The sequence below is a fragment of the Armigeres subalbatus genome, chromosome 2 (assembly GCF_024139115.2).
Source record: "Armigeres subalbatus isolate Guangzhou_Male chromosome 2, GZ_Asu_2, whole genome shotgun sequence".
Taxonomy (NCBI): Eukaryota; Metazoa; Arthropoda; class Insecta; order Diptera; family Culicidae; genus Armigeres; species Armigeres subalbatus.
Window position 1 is genome coordinate 16,353,936 of NC_085140.1, and position 21,580 is coordinate 16,375,515.

The 21,580-nt window shown below is 37.1% G+C and overlaps 1 protein-coding gene across 4 annotated transcripts in view; it reads left to right on the forward strand.

Annotated features, from left to right (window-relative positions):
- The window catches only part of LOC134217961 (guanine nucleotide exchange factor DBS), a 502,406-nt gene that overhangs the window by 323,756 nt on the left and 157,070 nt on the right, over positions 1-21,580 (forward strand). Inside the window, exon 1 of one of the 4 annotated variants that reach the window (XM_062696806.1) lies at positions 7,493-8,016. The exons of the other annotated variants lie outside the window; for them this stretch is intronic. The gene's annotated coding sequence lies outside the window, so the exon portion shown is untranslated. Of the gene's footprint in view, positions 1-7,492; positions 8,017-21,580 lie in introns of those variants that run through there. 4 annotated transcript variants of the gene reach the window in all.

Consider the following 21,580-nt stretch of genomic DNA (forward strand, 5'->3'; position numbering starts at 1 on the left):
CGAAATTTCAAGGCAACAATGAACTAAAGTGAATCATGCCAAAATCGTGCAGAATTGCAATATTGAATGACAACAAGATATGTAAGCCAAATTTTGCCAAGCAACAAAAACTGGAAGTGGCGCAGAAGGCTATTTTATAAGGTGACAAAAACCTAATATCCTCAATTTTGATGAGATGTAGGATATTCATTTATGGTTTGAACTAGTGAAAAGCGTATCATGGTTTGAACCATTTTGAGATCAGTCGAAATTACCATCTTATTGGCAGCAAATGAGCATAAAACAATAAGAATGAGCATAAAACAATAATATTTGGGTATACTGGAAGTGATGGAGTTCATTATTAAACTTTCGTACACAAGTAGAAAAAAAACTACTATTTTGTAGACTACGCTCTGTTTTTAAGCCTACCACGAAATTTCAGTAAATTTTACCGTGGTTTCAGAGAAATTCTTGTGAACTTGTAAATGCAGCTGGAGCACTTGTAGCTTGTAGCTGCACTTGTAGCTGGAGCATTTTGTTTACATTTCCAAAGTGAAAAAATCGTAATTTTTGTATCGATAATTTAGATCACGAGAAGATTAGAGTTTGCCCGTCTAAGTTATTAGCATTTTTCTGAAGTGGGGTTTGAGTAAATTTCGTTTCTTTTACCTTTGAAAAGAAATAAATTCGCCCCTACAACACTCTAGTAAAATGCTAATATCTTTGCCTAATAAAATCCAATCTTCTCGCGGTTTTCAGCATAACATTCTGTATTTAATTCTACAAGAACTGAATAAGTATCATGGTTTTTGATCGTAAATTGTGCCGTCCAACTGCAAATCACTGTTATTGGATGTTTCTGCATACATTTTTCCATATAAACTTCCAACGAGTTTGGCACCGCCCAAACGTTGATCGCTTTGGCTGAAATTTTGTCCAGAGCATCAGGGCATCAAAAAAAACCGAATAAAATGGCGGCCAATCAAAAAAAAATTAAAGTGTTTTTTTAGCCAGCCTATTACATAAATATGTTAAAATTTCGTTTTCATGAATGCTAGGAGCGTTTCGAGCCGAACAGTCTTGGAAAAATGATTATGTCCATGAAATAACGATTTTTTCAAGAAAAAATATTTAAGTTCTTTCAGTGGAATGTCGTCAGCTGTCATAAGACGAGTTTAGTACTTTCCATTTCATTCAATTTCCATTTAATTCCACCATGGAAAGTATTAAACTCGTCTTATGACAGTTGACTTTTTTAAGTAGTTCTATAGAATGACTCGTACTGTCATCACAAAGTACTTTATCATATATTTCAAGATGGTTTCGTAGAAATATTACTAAGCATTGCACTTTGGTCCATGATGCAGTTTTAAGCGTTAAGTTTTTCTACAAAGTTGTTCGAAATCATCAAGATGCTACCAAACAATCATCGCTACAAAGTTGAAGCGCAGGTTATTCCAATAAATTTTACTATAAAGTGTTTTTTCTGTAGCTCTTAAGTTGGCTGATTTGGAGCAATTTTACCTACTTAGATTATGGCAGTGGCTTCCAGCATGCTTACTACCAGGGACCGCATAGCAATTTTGAACTGTTGAAGCAGCAGCAGTCCATTTGCAACATTTGTTTTTCATTTCATTTAGAACTTTAAAGCTTAATCAGAATTATTTTTAAGGCCTATCTATTAAAATTTGTTGCGATGAATCTTCTTCAAATAACATACTTCTAAGCATATTTTCTAATTATCTCAGGGAAAATGTTTTGTCTCTTCAACATATAAACACTATGGAGTCCAAGACGAATTGAACGATCATAAAGTTTTACAGACAGTGTTGGGAAATGCCAATTCGATGTCATGGGACTAATTTGCTAATAACTGTTTTAACAAGTATTTACAATTGCAACGATTAAATGATCCTATCACTTTGCCTATCACAGGTCGTTGCTCTAAATCTTAAATAGACGACGTAAGAGCCAAATGAATGTCAAATAATATTTAATGTCTTGACATTTCGTGACATTTTTGTAATTTCCTTCTCATGTCCCACACTTTGAATTTAGAATAATGATCTGTTAGTTATAGTACCCTTTATCAAAAATTCCGAATTGTAAATAACTTTTGATATAAATTGTTCACTAGTCAACGGTGTTTTACTACCTTAACCATTTCATATGTACTAAATTGATTGTTTTTTGCTGAATTCGAATATGTGCTCAGATTATTTCTAGATCAACATTTGAAAAAGGCTTTACAGCCAAAATTTATTACTTCTGATTCTTCGTCTACATATATAGCAATATATGTGGAAGAAGAAATTTGGACCTTGCAGAATGCATATTAGTTGTTGGACTTGATTCAACACGTATATTAGTTTTGAAATCTAAAAAAATCACAAAAGTACGTATTTTCATGGAAATTTGGTTTCTATTTTCGACAAAGACGAATTTTAGCTTCTCACTTTGTGAGCAAAGCTTGGACTTCTAAGAATAGACCTTGCGGAATGTACATAAGTTGTTAGACTCACGAGAGTACGTATTTTTATGGAAATTTCATATCTTTATTTAGCAAAGCCGAATTTAAGCTTCTTACCTTGTGAGTAAAGCATGGACTTTATAGAATGGACCTTGCAGAATGTACATAAGTTGTTGGACTTCATTCAGCACGTACATACATTAGTTGCTCAAAACGAAAAAGAAATCATCATGGAAATTTGACAAAACAAAAATTTTGGGGTTGTATACAAGACACGACCGCTCTACGTAAACTACGTAAAACCAAATATAGTACACTGAACCAATTATTCCGCTCTATATAGAAAAGAAGGAACTATCCCACCGACAATACTACCTACCCAGCTTTAGCAGCATCTCCCACTCTATGAGGGAGTAGAGACCCCACTGTTTAGCAGCTTAGTTTAGGTCACCCCATTCATACACCCCAGTTCAACAATTGATAATAGCCTAAAAGTAGGCAATTACCATATATTGAAGCGCGCTGCATAGGGGATGCATGATACATGAAAGAACTGAAATTTTCAATAGTTTAGTGATGATACTCAAAAGTTTCAATAGTACTGGCAAATTTGTAAAGAGTTTGGGAATCGATTGATATATATAAATTTTTTAAATCCATTGAAAGATAAAGGACCTATTAATGTTACAAATCTAACACGATTTCGTGACGGTCTCCAATTTTGAAATTTTTATTTTACACCCTGTATCCGAGTCTTCCCCTTAGACGTAGGTCGTGGAAATTTGGATTCGCCGAGTAGGCGTAGGTTACTCATAATATAAGCAGCGAGAAGACAACAACAAAAGAAGGGTGACAGAACGATGGACTTGCATTATTGTTGCTGTCTTTGTTCATCGTGCTGGACACATATAGAATAGAAAAAAGGGCATAAATGTATCCGTTTCCTTCACATTTCTAGTAAACTTGAACAGTGCAACGGGTGCGTAAATATGATCCGGTTAAATTTTGCTTTATTTGTGGACGTTTGATACTGAAAGGACAAGAAAACACTGTTACAGCTGCATTGCACGATGCATAATTCATACTTTGGTGTCGAACTTCCGGACCATGAACTTCTGTGGGTTCCAAAATATTCCTGCGGGTCATGCTACCGAACGCTGCTTGGTTGGATGAAAGGTTCGCACAATGGTTTGGTTTTGCTAAACCTATGCTTTGGAGTTTCTCAATGATCACGCGACTGAATGTTTCTTCTGTTTAACGAAAATACATAGGTTTTCTAAATCAGTTAAACACAAAATTGAATATCCGACCATTGTGGCGCACCGAAACCACGCCAGTACCAAATATTTCTGAATTTTCTTATGAGTCGGATTCAGGCGATGAGTTACATTACTGCGTTAATGGAAAAAGTATTGAGGATGATCCAGATTACGCATCCGTATTCCGATGAGCCTCATTTAATTTCCCAGGGAATGTTAGACGATTCTGTTCCAAACCTGGAACTACCCAAAACGAAAGCAGAGGAGAAAGACGTCAGTTATTATCACCTTACCGTAAGAGGCATTCCAGCAATGTTTAGTGCTTCTCGATGGATGGGGATCTAGTTTTTTGTCACAATGTGCAAGGTTTGATGGATGCGCTACAGGTGGAGTATTGTGCATCCGGCTGGAGGCTCTTCATTGATGCTTCTAGCAAAACCTTGAAGGCGGTGTTGTTGCCCAATGGCAATCAATGTGCCTCAGTACCAGTTTCTTTTGCAGCTCATATGAAGGAAACTTACGAAAATTTAAAAATACTTTTGGAAAAAAGTAAATATGCTGAACACTAATGGAATCTATGTGCAGACTTCAAGGTTGCTTTGCTTACTGGTCATCAAGGATGATATACAAAACATTGTATTGTTGCTTTCTTTGTCAGTGGGATAGTCGAGCAAGAGCCATACACTATGAACAGCAATACTGGCCGGCTCGTACCAAAATTATTCCTATAAATCAAAATATTGCCAATGTACTCCTCGTTGACAAAGACAAACATCAGTTCAATCAAAGTTAATTGCCTATTTCCGGGGATTAAACCACCCGACTTGGACGTTAATTTACAATGTTATGAAAACTCATATGTGGATATGTACGTTATGTGGAAGATATTGATTTGGAAAATGTATTGGAGGTAACCACTTTCCCTTCGATGGGACTCGAACCCATGACCCTACAGTACGCTAGACTGGTGCTTTAACCAACTAAGCTACGAAGGACCTCCGGCGGCCTGACCTCCGTCGGCCTCCGTCGGCCTGGCAAATAGCTTACACAACCTCACTTGATCAGTACAGTTGCTGATGAAGAATGTGTACAGCCGCCAGACATTCTAAATACTCACGCTCCTCTAATGTGGACGTGTACAATACACATGTGGAAGTATTGGCTTGAGAAAATGGATTGCGAGTGATTTGACTATGCGTCCAATTTGGGAATCTCGAGCTCGTTCAGTAGCCGCTAGGTTGCGAAGGCCGACGGAGGTCCTTCGTAGCTTAGTTGGTTAAAGCACCAGTCTAGCGTACTGTAGGGTCATGGGTTCGAGTCCCATCGAAGGGAAAGTGGTTACCTCCAATACATTTTCCAAATCAATATCTTCCACATAACGTACATATCCACATATGAGTTTTCATAACATTGTAAAAAAAAAGACAAACATTTTTGTCAAGAAAAGCTGGATACCCAAGGAGAGTCATTTTTATTAAAAAAAATGTTTTTTAGACCAAAATTAAAGAGGGAGTGTTTGTTGGCCATCAAATAAGGAAACTGTTAACAAATGATTCATTTAAAAAACAAAAACTTTCAACGCAAAAGAACTAAAAGCATGGAATGTGTTTGTAACCACTTTTTGGGGAACAACAAGTCTCCAGACTATGTAGAAATAATTGGCGAGCTGATTACTTCATACTCGGATTTGGGGTGCAATATGTCCCTTAAATTACATATTTCACATTCGCATTTGGACTTTTTTCCCGAAAACATGGAAGATGTTTCTAACGAACTGGACGTGTTACAAAAAAAAAAGCTGAATTCAGCGAAAAAAATCTATCGAGTACATTAAAAATGGTTGAAGGGAGCGAAAAAAAATCATTTTTGTTGGATTATCAATAGCAATCCCATGACATTTTTGATGAAATTTCCCAATACTGCTTCCCAAGTAACATTTTAGGTTTTATAACGCTCTTGAAGACCATATTTTACTCTTCAAGAGTGTTATAAAACCAGCATAAAACCAAAATGTTACTAGGGTTGTCAATCCGTTCGTGGGTAAAAACTTGACAAAGGTTAACTCATTTACATAAATTCACTAACAAGTTTATGTCCCTCCGCTCTCCTACGGATGATCATTCTCTTGGTGTAGGACAATAGTATTAGACTAAATTTATTGCCCTAGATCACGCCATTATTCTATAAAATAAGTTGTCGCCGAAAAATAAACATAAAAATTTTTTTTTTCCAATATCAGCTAAATCGGGCATATTTCACCCGCGGTTAGGGAACAGTTGTAGTTTTTGAAAATTTTGATTATTTATGAGCCAAACGCAAGTGGTTGAGAAACAACTAATTAAAAAATATAGCGTGTCGACTTCCATTTTTCTCACGTGAGTCGACTGTGTAATTCTAATGGAAGTTATCGACAATTCTCACCCTGTTCGGAAAAGCAAATCTAATAATTATATCTTTGCAAGCTCGGATGTCGAGATCTTATCTTCGATTCACAATAAAGTAGCAAAGCAACAAACCGTGCCACAATTTAGAAGTGCTACCAAAGCGGACTGAGTGTGTATCATTTTTCCAGAACCACCAACCATAACCAATCCCAGTTTTCTCCAATTCACCTTCTCAATCTAACGGTCCCACGGTGGGGCAAATCCAATCCGACACACGTAACCCATCAAGCACCAATTTCCAACCAGCATGTGGTCATCCACGTCCACCGGGTTACGATGCCTCTTCAAATGGGGCCTCGTCAGCGTTATCCATGTCGTCACGATCGAAATTCTACCGTGCGCGCCTGTGTGTGTACCCCAAATATGTTGTTTCCTGTTGGGACCGGGCGGTGGCCAATACTCTTGATTGAATCAACCGGGCACCGATTTGGGGAGGAAGGCGAAGAAAGTTTTGGCCATCTCAACATTTATTTACTTTCTTTCATTAGCTCGCTATTCGACTTTTTACATCAAGTCAGTACCTGAAGTACAGCAAGGAGCCAAATTTATCCAAAAGAAAAAAATGGAAACCTGAAAAAAACATCGTTGAACAGTGGTGAACGATCGAAGAGAGAAGTGATGAAACAAGTGTGTTAATAGTGATATTCGTTTGGAAAGGCAGTACATAGTTTAAATAATGGAAAGAGCAGTTCGTCGGAAGCAAATAAAACCGAGGATATGTTAGTGATAAACGGAAAATTAATTTTAATATGAAACATTCACCTCATTCAACAGATATACCCAAAAGCGGCACGATTTAGATGCATTTTTGAACTCAATCAACTGATAATCATTTCAAAAACAAATTGTGTTGATACCAGAAATGTGTGTTCGAGATACATTAGACAGCGTGTCTGAATTATCTGAAGCGAATAGTTTTTTGTGCATTTTTTCCAGATGGAAATCATCTCGAAGATTGATTGTTTTTTAAAATTTCGAAAACATCATAAATTATTATTGCTTTGTAACAAAAAAATACCAACTTGTAGCTTATCTAATTGATCACAAATTGTACTGAATATCCTTGAGCCCCAGAATTGGTATGAATTAATTTCTTTGTTCATGCTTCGAACCAAATAACACAAATCAATCAAAAGGTGCTTGATGCAGTTCTACAGAACCCCAGAAGGATTTCAAATTTTGAATATTAGCTTCCAATCAAAAGTCCGATTTTCGCCCTTGAAAAAGTATGTCTCAACAATCCGTTCATCATAATTCATATGATTACGTTTCTGGCATCAACACGGATTTCTATCTCTGAAAGCATACGTCAAACACTCCAGCTTATAATTTTCCTTCATTCCGTTAGAAAAAAAAGTGTAATCAACGCTGTAATGACTGTTTCAAACTTTCAACCAGCTCCACTTTGGTTACGGTTCAAGCCAACAAACACGACAACGACCGGAGAAAATACCTGCCCAGGATTCATCTAATCGATCAAACCAATGACCGCGTATTGAGGAGCTGCGGCGAGGTTGCAATAAACTAACAATCAAAACAGCAATCACCTTAAATAAAGAGGGAAACATCTCTCGGAAGCCGGGCAGGAAAGCTTGCGTTTGTGTCTGCTCGTCGAAACAAGGTTAACATTGTAAGGAACAAAAAGCTCCAATTTTTCGTACCGAACCAGACGGAATCTGTGAGGAATTACGCTTTGATGTGTTAATCGGTGGTCTGCGTTTAAATGGTTTAGTTTTTTTTTCGGTGGAGAAGAAAAATCGTATAAACTACTTAAAGTGGTGCAGAAAGGCAGCAATTTTCGAATCGTGGCGGCGAACCGAGGGAAACGCTGGGATGGGACTGCCTATGGTCGAAATTGAAGGTACGTATCATAAATCTAGCGAGTTATAGAAATCGTTGTTGCCCTCTTGTGATGATGAAAAAAGAGCCTCCGAAAAGCAGTTTGGGGAGTGTAGTCCAACATGAGTATTTTACAATGTTACGTTTTTCCCAACAATAGGGAAACTTTTTCATTCTCCATACTATTTTAACACAAAAAAATCGATTCAATTAATTTGTTAATATACAGTCATTTGCTGATCAAATATCACAAAAATACGGAGCATTCCCATTGGTTTTTCATCATTTTCATTTAGGAACATAAGATGAAAATGTAATGCGTAAGTTATTTTTGTTCCCATCAGGATCGGATTTTTTCGTAAGTGGTTCAGTTTTGACCATTTTCTCCCGTTGCATCGTGTGGTATTTTGGCCACGCCGCGCGCACCGTACGCGGAATGAAAGCGGCCAGCCCGAGAACCGTTTAGTACGCCTTCTTAACCAACCGTGGCAAGTGCGAGATTAGCGGAGTAACCCCTATGCTGTGGCGGGCTGGGCGTCATTGCGAAGTGGAGTAACTGCGCGCAATTGCTATGTGGATGTTGATCCAATTAAGAGTTGAATGTGAATAAAACTTTTTTTTTTGCACGTATGCTAAATTGGGCCACCGGGATTCGGGGGTTTCACCAATGAGCGGAAAACAAAGTCTTAATTAAAATAAAACAAGGTGTGGGTCATTGTGTGGAAAGCTACATGTATGTAGATAATGTTTTCCTGTTAGAATTTCATGTATGTAAATAATATATTTCTTTTTGGGGCAAAAATTTACATTTAATAGGAAAAGAGAAAGATATTTTCTTTAGAAAACTTTATCCTTTCAGTTTTCTCGACAGTTCACAGAACTTTTTTACAGAAATAAAATGATTACTTTCGGTATTGTGGTCAGAAGATTCAAATTTATTTGTGATTCATTAGAATTTTTTTAAGGTAAATAATTAGAAATTAACATTGATTAGAAATTCGGAGGGGTATTATCCGTGTAAAAGGTCTTGACACTCTCGTACCAACCTGCCAAACTGTCAACAAAACAAAAAGAGACGATTCCAAACGAAAAATGCCCGAAAAAAATACGGAATTATGACAGATCTGGAAATCTGCTTTCTAATTCTGAGCATGAGCATGAGCATGAGCAGGATGACCATACAATTCGTAGTTGCTACTCCGTGATTGACCAGAACGATCGAAGTTGCACAAGGAACCAATAGATGGAGACTGGGAATGGTTTCACATCATCAATGTGCACAATGCGAGAGTTCTGTTATTCAAAGAGTCAATAACGGCGCCGGCCACGTCCTTATGGTCATCGGGGAAGGGAAGGAATATTTGTGTGACATTCGTTGTTACTAGAGACCGAGAACACCTCTGCATCTCCACGAATGTCACAGGAGTTGGACGTTGTTGGTAAGGATGGGTAAGGATTAAAGTAACATAGGTCTGGATTCACATTGGTATGTGATGTGATCTATGAAACTAGGAACAATAAACATACAGACACTACTACAACACGGACAGAATTATTAAGATACAGTTTTACTTAGTATAGAAACGAGTATTAGCTCATTTCTTGTTCTAGCACTGCTAGAACATATGATAGATATTATACTTTGATTACAGCTTACACTACGTAAGAAATATAAAGCGGAGAGGAAGAAACATGTAGAGTAGAGTATTACCAATAACATGTTCCCATATCAATCATACATATTTGTAAAATGAGCGATTTCGTCGCAATATGTGTCATTTTTTTTCGACACCCTGTGTCAAAACATTTTCGACACCCTGGGCATAAATGTATCTTATGTGGGAACCACAATGCATACACTAATAAGTTGAAAAACAGGCCAAGATTTTGTTGAAAACAGTTTGAGCTCCAATTAATTGTTTTTGATGGTGATTGATATTGGCACATGAGATTAATTCAGGGAGCAGTAAACCTATGGACGGTGAGAAAAATGAAACCGGAGAGAGATCGCGTAGAAAAAAGTTATAAATATCTTCCAGTATTCTATTTGGTCTATAATTATTAGCGGTTAAGATAAATGTGTAATTGTTTGACATTGTTGAGTAAAAAATTGACAAAATTCATTCAGCGACATATAGCGATTTAGTATTTCTATTGTGTGTATTTGTTGAAGTATATTGACAGCTAATACAAAAATTGATACCTTGAAACATCGAATAATATCAAAATGTATCAATAACTACAACTATCTCAATTCCCAATGACGTGTGTGTTACAGATCTTGCTAATTGTTCCATAAGCACTTCACTGTTCAAAGCCACAGAGAAGATTTCTTTTGATCTAGGGTAAAATGCCCAATAGTGGACCCCCTAGTAGCGAAATTTTGTTCTTCCTGGCATTAGAAGTGGAAATTTTCAAAATAATAATTTTGTGTGATATCGATATCTAATATCAAGCTCTGCATCTGCTCTTCACGATACATACATAAAACACTCAAATACTCCACGTTATTCGTTGAAATTAACATTTTAAAATCTGACTGTTGTTAAAATCGCCCTATTGTAGACCCCCTGGGGGTCCATAATAAGAAATTGCTTCCCTATAGTCGACACTTTATTTGATTTTTATGTTCCGTTTCGGGACGTTCTTCTTCCCTATTATGGACCCCCCAAAAATTTTCCTATATTGGACACTCTCGTGTTTATTTTTTATAGAATTTCTTAGCATTTCTAATCTACGTAATCAAATCATAGGACTGTAATGTAGGTTCCCCCGATGGAATTTCATAGCAAAATGTTTACATTGTGCTGTAATAATGCAAAAATGGCTGGAGGGTCCACTATTCGGCACTTTACCTCAACTGTACCTACGAATCGAAGACTTGAAAGGCTATGGGATCTATTGGCGTGTTGTGAGATAAATACAGCAGAAAAGACTTTAGTTGTGGTAGAAGTAAAAAAAAGTAAACAGAAAGAACACCTCTTTCGATACGAAAACTGATTTTAAGATTTTAGTGGTATGTATTTACTTGTCACAAGAGGAGCCTGCACTACTCCATCCAACTCAGCTAACTCCACCATCCCCACTGCACCCCCGACAGACACGCACCCCGACCCCAACAGCAAGGCCACCCCCAGCGCCTCGCACTCGACTCGACTTCGTATCTACTTGAAGTCGAGTCAAGCACGAGACACCGAAGACGGCCCCACCGCCGAGGCCGAAACACGCATCCGCCAAAGGCACAATAAAGTAGTGGAACCGAACGGAACAGCACAAGCTCGTCCTATGACCCCTTTCGATCACACCACCCTCTTTAAAATAGAGCCTACAAAGGAAAAACAACATGAAACACGCTCACCAAATTCGTCTTCCGTTTTGCAGTTCGATGCCTGCAGGAACAGCACTTTAAATTTGCTAATGCACCATTCATATATATAAAAACTATACACGCGCTACACGTTCGATCGTTATTAATATCCACGATACCCACTTAACAAATAGAAAAACACCATCAATAGAACACTGAATCGGCTGGGTGGCGTAGCCCGAATCACCATCCGCCGAATTTTGCAAAATGCCAAAAACTAGACAAACCGACGCGCAAACAAAATTACGTGCGTTCACAACCATGGCACACTCGGATCTGATCTGGAAATCTGCTTTCTAATTCTCAAGAAAAATTCCGAGTTTTTGAAACATAAGGTGATAATGAAAAAATGAAGGATGGTTTGACGCCTCAAACCTTTTGAAACTTCAAAGAAATTCCAAAAATTCCAGGCAAAAAAATCTTCTGAAAGAATTCTGAACTGAATTTGAAATCGAAATCAAAAGCATTTCCCTTAACAAATAGAATGATTTTTTTTTAGAAATTCGAACGGATTTCTCTTGGATATTCATCCGAAATTCCAAAAGTAATTATTCTAAATTTTCACAAAATTTCCAGAGGAAATTCATTCGACTTTCCAGAGGAAAATAATTCGAATTTCCAAACAAAATTCATTCGAATTTCCAGAGGCAATTCATTCGATTTCCAGAGGAAATTCATCTCAATTTCCAGAGGAAATTCATTCGAATATCCAGGGGAAATTCATTCGATTTCCAGAGGAAATTCATCCGAATTTCCAGAGGAAATTCATCCGAATTTCCAGAGGAAATTCATCCGAATTTCCAGAAGAAATTCATCCGAATTTCCAGAGGAAATTCATCCGAATTTCCAGAAGAAATTCATCCGAATTTCCAGAGGAAATTCATCCGAAATTCATTCGAATTCCAGAGGAAATTCATTCGAATTTCCAGAGGAAATTCATTCGAATTTCCAGAGGAAATTCATTCGAATTTCCAGAGGAAATTTATTCGAATTTCCAGAGGAAATTCATTCAAATTTCCAGAGGAAATTCATTTGAATTTCCAGAGGAAATTCATTTGAATTTCCAGAGGAAATTCATTTGAATTTCCAAAGGAAATACATTCGAATTTCCTGAGAAAATTCATTCGAATTTCCTGAGGAAATTCATTCGAATTGGAGGAAATTCATTCGAATTTCGAGGAAATTCATTCGAATTTCCTGAGGAAATTCATTCAATTTCCTGAGGAAATTCATTCGAATTTCCTGAGGAAATTCATTCGATTTCCTGAGGAAATTCATTCGAATTTCAGAGGAAATTCATTCGAATTTCCAGAAGAAATTCATTCGAATTTCCAGAGGAAATTCATTCAATTTCCAGAGGAAATTCATTCAATTTCAGAGGAAATTCATTCAATTTCAGAGGAAATTCATTCAATTTCAGAGGAAATTCATTTGAATTTCCAGAGGAAATTCATTCGAATTCCAGAGGAAATTCATTCAATTTCCAGAGGAAATTCATCTGAATTTCCAGAGGAAATTCATCTCAATTTCCAGACGAAATTAATTCAATTTCCAGAGGAAATTCATTCGATTTCCAGAGGAAATTCATCTGAATTTCCAAGGAAATTCATTCAATTTCAAGGGAAATTCATTGAATTTCAAGGAAATTCATCTGAATTTCCAAGGAAATTCATTCAATTTCAAGGGAAATTCATTCAATTTCCAAGGAAATTCATTCGAATTTCAAGGGAAATTCATTCAATTTCCAAGGAAATTCATCTGAATTCTCAAGGGAAATTCATTCAATTTCAAGGGAAATTCATTCGAATTTCCAAGGAAATTCATTCGAATTTCAAGGAAATTCATTCGAATTTCAAGGGAAATTCATTCGAATTTCCAAGGAAATTCATTCAATTTCAAGGAAATTCATTCGAATTTCCAAGGAAATTCATTCAATTTCCAAGGAAATTCATTCGAATTTCAAAGGAAAATTCATTCGAATTTCCAAGGGAAATTCATTCGAATTTCCAAGGAAATTCATTCAATTTCAAGGAAATTCATTCGAATTTCCAGAGGAAATTCATTCGAATTTCCAAGGGGAAATTCATTCGAATTTCCAAGGGGAAATTCATTCGAATTTCCAAGGGGAAATTCATTCGAATTTCCAAGGGGAAATTCATTCGAATTTCCAAGGGGAAATTCATTCGAATTTCCAACGGGAAATTCATTCGAATTTTCAAGGGGAAATTCATTCGAATTTCCAAGGGGAAATTCATTCGAATTTCCCCTTGGAAATTTACAGGAAATTTATTCGAATTTCCAAGGAGAAATTCATTTAAATTTCCAAGGGGAAATTCATTCGAATTTCCAAGGGGAAATTCATTTGAATTTCCAAGGAGAAATTCATTCGAATTTCCAAGGGGAAATTCATTCGAATTTCCAAGGGGAAATTCATTCGAATTTCCAAGGGGAAATTCATTCGAATTTCCAAGGGGAAATTCACTCGAATTTCCAAGGGGAAATTCATTCGAATTTCCAAGGGGAAATTCATTCGAATTTCCAAGGGGAAATTCATTCGAATTTCCAAGGGGAAATTCATTCGAATTTCCAAGGGGAAATTCATTCGAATTTCCAAGGGGAAATTCAATCGAATTTCCAAGGGAAATTTATTCTTATTTCCAAGGGAAATTCATTCGAATTTCCAAGGGAAATTCATTCGAATTTCCAAGGGAAATTCATTCGAATTTCCAAGGGAAATTCATTCGAATTTCCAAGGGAAATTCATTCGAATTTCCAAGGGAAATTCATTCGAATTTCCAAGGGAAATTCATTCGAATTTCCAAGGGAAATTCATTCGAATTTCCAAGGGAAATTCATTCGAATTTCCAAGGGAAATTCATTCGAATTTCCAAGGGAAATTCATTCGAATTTCCAGAGGAAATTCATTCGAATTTCCAGAGGAAATTCATTCGAATTTCCAGAGGAAATTCACTCGAATTTCCAGAGGAAATTCACTCGAATTTCCAGAGGAAATTCACTCGCATTTCCAGAGGAAATTCACTCCAATTTCCAGAGGAAATTCACTCCAATTTCCAGAGGAAATTCACTCAAATTTCCAGAGGAAATTCACTCCAATTTCCAATGGAAATTCGCTCGAATTTCCAGAAAAAATTCACTCGAATTTCCAGAGGTAAGTTACTAGAAATTCCAGAGGAAATTCACTCCAATTTCAAGAGGAAATTCGCTCGATGAGATTCATCCGAATTGCTTTTCAGGGGAAATTCATTCGAAGTTCCAAAAAGAATTCATTTGATTATCCGAAGGAAATTCAATCGAATTTCATTTGAGGAACGGTTCTATCACAAACGCCTGAAAGCTATAGACTCGAAATCCATTCGCCCGAATAGACCAGACGCCAAAAATACAATTCTCAAAAAAACCCTTAATGCTTCCGGAAATAAAGATCGGAAATCATAGGGTAACGATGGTATTTTGGACCTCTGAATATATTTTGGACGTTTGGCTATATTTTGTTTAATTTGGTTCATGTGGTTAGAAATGTGATTATGAAAGAGGTCAAAGAGACACATGATTCCTATTTATTTAAAGAAAGCTAAGTCGAAAAACACGCAAAATATAACCAAAAGTCCAAAATATATTCAGATGTCCAAAATACATCATTTACCCTAATCATTGTTGCATAATTCAAGACAAAATTTTCAAAACGATTTATCTGCTTTTGTAAACAAAGATTTAAACGACGATTTGACAATTCTGATAGCTTTTCCCGCGAACCAACACCATCAATAGGTAGGTGAAGATTTCCGCTACCTGTTGATGGTGTTGGTTTGCGTGGGAGAGCTATCAGATTCGTCAAATCGTCGTTTGAATCTTTGTTTACAAAAGCAGATATATCGTTTTGAAAATTTTGCCTTGAATTGTAAGTAACTGCCGTATGAGCTCGCTTAGTATCGCTTAGTCACAACTTCTCTTGAAAAATGGTTAATATCGTCTTTTTAAGGAGGTTTTCAGCCCTTGGTCTTTCCATGGGTAATGAGTATCGACGTATTAAAAAATATTCGAAAAAATGCGCGCATTCCTTTTTACGACAGCTACGGCAATGTGGCGTGACGACGCTCAGGTTTAATTTGTCTGATGATCTGATGATCTCATTTTTTCAGAATTTGTGAAGGAAATTTTCTAATTTCCAAATCAAAGTTAAAAAAAAAACAACCATTAACCATTCCTTTAAGATTTTTAAAATATATTTATTGCTTTGCGTTTTGTAAGCACATCTTACGGATGCAGAGATGTTACAATTGGTTGAAACGTCTGTGTTTCACAAGCAATGTGAACGCTTTTAATGGTCTAAATAAGGTTTAATTAAACACCGACGTCAGGATGTATAATACTTGAAATGGGAGTTTTAAATGTGCTATCGATTTCGAGAAACGATCGTTATCGATCCGATAGTTACGTTGAACGACTACCAGAATAGAACCAAATTTTGAACCAATGACTATTCGAAAGTAAACCTACCCACTCTGTCTACGACATTGGTAGTAAGAGCAACTTGATGTAGCCCAGCGTATTTTTTTGAGCTGTCTGGTTTGAGCTGTCTCATTGCATAAAACGAAAAAAAAAGTTCCCTTTGAAAGCAGAAAGCAGACGACGTAAGCAATTTGAATAATTTTAATAAAAATTGATAGTTTTGCCTTTAGCAATTATTTATCATTTTTTTGTATACTTTGTCAGAATACGTATTTTTGGACAAGGATTCAGAATATATAAAAATCTCAATTTGGCCAAAATGTCAAATATGCAGTTTCTCAAACAAACGGTTTAAATATTGACTTGATGAATCCCTACCCCACAATTATCAAGCAAAGATTATCACCTGCTGCAATTCCGTTGAATCCATCTGCTGACGAAACTTCTTGACTAGGTGCCATAATCAACTACCTACCAATTTTATTCTCACACTTAAGTACCCGTCTGAGGTGCGATGGGAAAATAAATTGAGACACCTTCTGGTTGATGTCTGCTGCTGGTTATGCATAGAAGAAAGCCAAGAAGCCCAGAATGAATGAAAAGTGAAAACATTGTTTACCTTCCCATTCGAGAAGATGAGCTACGATCTACGAATATGAAGCAACAACTGCATAGCATATTTAGCCCTGACTTCGGGTTGCCTCCCGCCCGCCAAAGAGACTTGTTTTATAACATGCTGTTCTCCTGGGAAAAGACTTAAATATGCCAGCCAGTAGAAGCTACTTGGGACCGAACAAAAAAAAATAAACAACCGCCATCATATTACATCTTTCAACCCGCACAAGAAGCGAAGCTTCTTCATACCCGACGACGAATGAAAGTGAAAAGTGATCTTGAGTGTCGTTGGAGCGCATGATGATGGAGTCGACGGCCGGCGCGCGACACTACCATGCCATGCCATCATCATCGTCGCGAAAAGGGTTGGCGACTTGGGGACGCTGTTGGGAGGCTTATGTTACGAACACATCTTTTTACAACTTCAGCATAAAATGTGTGTACCGGTATGTCGTTACATGCAAAATGCTGGCCGTTGGCCATAGTGAGCTCAGCTAACTCATCTGCCGACCGGAAAACCGGTAATGACAAGAAGTACTTACATTGGGAAAGCTGACATTTTGAGGGGTTGAGTTTGAAATGGAAATCGAGAAGGTGGACCCATCATGTGTCAAAAATGATTTAGGGTTCAACTTGACTTTTCCACTTGTTCATGCGAATGCGAAACGGAAATGAACGAAACGATATGGTGGCAGTAGAAGGATTGTGCGTGGTTGCGATAGTCGAACGATTTCTGCACAAGGCGTCATTTGATGAGCAAAAGTTACAAACATTTTCTTGTTGACTCCCTAATCTGCACTGTTGAAGACTATTTTTTTTTTGTCACACAACAAGTACTCGTGTACGCAATTTGTGCTTTGTTTAGACATCTTAATTTCTCAATGCTTTCCCGAGCAGGGGCGAAGAACAAAATGATAACATATCAATAACAAACTCTGCTCTAATACCGTTATAAGTTATTTTCCCGTTATTGGGTAAGAAAGTGCAAAAACATATGTATGAAGGCTAAAATATGTTATCATATCAGAAATTGTTCTTCGAATGTTATGCTAATGTCAAACTTTGTAGAATGATGGACACCACACGAAGAACTGTTTTTGTTCTTCATACTATTTGTTATGGAAATTCCGCTTATCACGCCATCACACTGATTGTTGAAGTATATTATAATTTTATATGAATCGTTACACTTCCCAAAGCCCTCTCTTTTCTTTCTAAGCATAATGGATTTTGTAAATGTTCCATTATTTGTGTTTTAACATTTTAACAATTTGTGTATGTACATAACCTTGTCCTAAATTGCTAGTTTGATTCCACTCTTCTTCTTATTAGCATTACATCCCCCATTGGGACATTGCCGCCTCGCAGCTTAGTGTTCAAAAAGCATTTCCACAGTTGTTACCTGCGAGGTTTCTTAGCCGAGTTGCCATTTGAAAAAAAAGTTATATCACAGTTTGTGTTTGGGAAAAGATTACTGCGGATAAAAAACTTTCTAAACCTCACAGGAGGCCCTCCTTAGCCTAGCGGCAAGATGCGCCGCTATACAGCAAGAACATGCTGAGGGTGGCTGGGTTCGATTCCCGGTTCCGGTCTAGGCAATTTACGGTTTGTAAATTTTCTCGACTCCCCTGAGCATAGAAGTATCATCGTGTTAGCCTCATGATATACGAATGCAAAATTGTTTCCCTGGCTTAGAAACCTCGCAGTTAATGAATATGGAAGTACTGAATGAACAGCTGCGAGGCGGCAATGTCCCAGAGGGGAATGTAATGCTAATAAGAGGAAGAAGAAGAAGAAGAAGAAACCTCACAGATTTCGAGATATCCAATCTTGCAGCAATCGTTGCGACTAAAAATAAGCGGTACAAAATACAATAGCGCCACAAGGGGTCGTACAGTACTTATTGTGGGGGGGGGGGGGGGGGGTCTGTCATTTTGTTACGGTTCATATAAATAAGAAAATATTTATATTGAAAAAAAATTACATGGGGGAAGGGGGTGGGATTGTAAATCTCAGAAAAATTGCTTACGTAATTAGTGTACGACCCCCACAGCCACTAAGTGGTTGAAATTCAAACTAAACTTGCAATCATCACAATGGTATGTACCACCCGATCAACTTTGTAGAAGGTAACAATTTTCAAAATACCACATATTTCGAGATATACAGCCATACGTGTATTCCCTTATACACTAGCGCCCCTAAGCGGTTGAATTATAAACTAAACTCGTTTCGGTCACAATGGTTGTGATCATCCGATCAACTTTGTAGAAGGTGATAACTTTCTAAATCTTAAAGATTTTGAGATATACAACCTTACATATAATTCATTGTACACTAGCGCCACTAGCAATTGGAATTCAAACTAAACTAGCGTTTACCACAATGGTATGAACCACCCGAACAACTTTGTAGAAGAGAACAATTTTCAAAATCCCACATATTTCGAGATATACAACCATACGTGTAATCCCTTATACACTAGCGCCCTCGAGCGGTTGAACTGTAAACTAAACACGTTTCGGTCACAATGGTTGTGATCATACGATCAACTTTTAGAAGGTGATAACTTTCTAAATCTTAAAGATTTCGAGATATAAATCCTTACAGGTAATTCATTGTACACTAGCGCCACTAGCGATTGAACTTCAAACTAAACTTGCCTTTAACACAATGAAAGGGACCACTCGAGCATCTTTGTAGAAGGTAGAAATTTTCTAAATCCCACAAATTTCGAGATATACAACCATACTCGTAATTCCTTATACACTAGCGCCCTCAAGCGGTTGAATTATAAACAAAACTCGTCTCGGTCACAATGATTTTGATCATACGAACAACTTTGTAGAAGCTAGTAAGTTTCTAAGATTTATAGATTTCGAAATGTGCAACCTACAAGTAATTATTGATACAATAGCACCACAAAGTCACTAAGCACGTAAATTTCAAACTAAACTGAACGGGATTCAACCTTTACCACAATCTCGATTGGACGGGTTATAAACTACACTACAGAGAGAAATGCCGCTATCCGAAACATCATGCATAAATTTAATAAATTTCTTATGATTTGACAGTTGTGTACCCAACATGTTTGGGACATCAAAACAAAGGAAACCGAAGCGTCAATTTTTCTCTGTACTTTATTATCTTTATTTTGTCTAACTCGATTTACAAAACACATATTAAGTGAAATTTAAAACTAAGTTTGAGTTTGAACCAAGTGCAAATTGCTTTTCAATTTTTCCGAGTGTAAAATGTTCCTTTGTTTACTTCTACATAAATATTTAGTTGAACAGTTATCGCCCAGTGCCACCCAGCGCATTTTAACAGAAAATATGAGTTAACTGTCCAAACGTGCCGCTGCGCTCACCATTGTAGAACGACCTTTATGTGCAAATCAGTGTAAAAGTGATCGTTTCAGTTCAGGAAGCAGCGGAAGCTGCAAAAAAGCACCTTACCCTTGAATCTATGGTACTCGACGGAAAAGAACTGGAAGGTATTTCTTGTGTTTTGTTACGTAGGTGTTAAAATTGATCTTTTTATTTGCTTGTATTAGGTACTTTTTGACGACGAAGCCTAGAAAAAGAAGCTCTTCCGATCTTGGGTAGACACGTCTTGGCAGGATGTCTTGTCTTCGGGAAAATATTGAGCATCTTCCAAGGGCAATCTCAAAATTTTCGTTTTTCCGCGCACAAGCCGTGACTCAATGTGTGACACCCGGATGATTTGGGAACCGGATTTTCGGTGTGGGGATCCGGAAGACAGTGAACCGATGTTTTAGTTCTACACCGTTCCGTTTGTGAAGGGATTGTTGGTTTGACGAATTCTCTTCTACCATGAGAGGAGGGATTGTTTGTTGCCGTTGCCGGATGAAACGGCTCTGTTACTCCGATAGGAGCGGCTGGACCATAATCGATTGAGTCGATGGCATCCAAGTTCCTCTCGGCGGCGCAGCATCACACGATGTTAAATCCCGGTGGCACCCTAGGGTATTGCTCCGCCGACCAACCGGGGGGGCTCTTCACTGGTCTATCCAGTTAGGGCATTGGGTGTCGGCATCCGAAAGCAGGGTCGTTGGGTAAGTTGGTATGTATTTACCACGTTTATTTTGTTGTATATTTTTAGGATCCTTTCATGCTACTTCGAGCAATTGGAAAACGATTCAAACAATCATAAGTGATACGAAAATTATTTAAAGCTTTCAGTGGAATGTATTTACTTGTCATAAGACGAGTTTGTACTACATATTCCATTCAATTCCACTACTTTATTGTACCTTTGACAGATACGCATTTCGACCTCAACAGTAAGGCCGTCTTCAGTGTCTCGTACTTGACTCGACTTTCTCAAGTCAAGTCAAGTACGAGACACTGGAGACGGCCTTACTGTTGAGGACGAAATGCGTATCTGTCAAAGGTACAATAAAGTAGTGGAATTAAATGGAATAGTACGGACTAGTGTTATGACAAGTAATCATCAGTGATCGAATACATGTCCTTATGTTAGAGTGGGATAATCCAGTCCCAATTTCAATTCTCGGCACCCCAAAGTTGATCGTCAAATTTATACAAAACATATAACAAGTGGACATAATCCAAATACCTATATGTTTGGATTAGAATGACAAGAAATCTATTGAGAATTTAAATGTTGAGAGCAAAATTGCCACATGTGCAGTGCACAGGTTGAACATACGGTAGCAAGGTCTCTGACATATTGTAGACTTTCATTTATACCGACGATCGTCACCAACAACTATCGTTACTGTTCAATTTGAGTCTTCAAAGAAAATTGCAACTAATCACAACACAACAGCTCAAGAACTTCCTACAACTTGAGGCGAACCGACTCTTCTCTGAATACATTCAAGAGGACAGCTAGAGACGACTACATCGTTGTGATATTAATTTAATTTTAATTTAATTTTCTAATTTAATTTTCTAATTTAATTTTCTAATTTAATTTTCTTATTTAATTTACCAATTTAATTTTCTAATTTAATTTACTAATTTAATTTTCTAATTTAATTTTTTAATTTAATTTTCTAATTTAATTTTCTTATTTAATTTAGTAATTTAATTTTCTAATTTAATTTTCTAATTTAATTTTCTAATTTAATTTTCTAATTTAA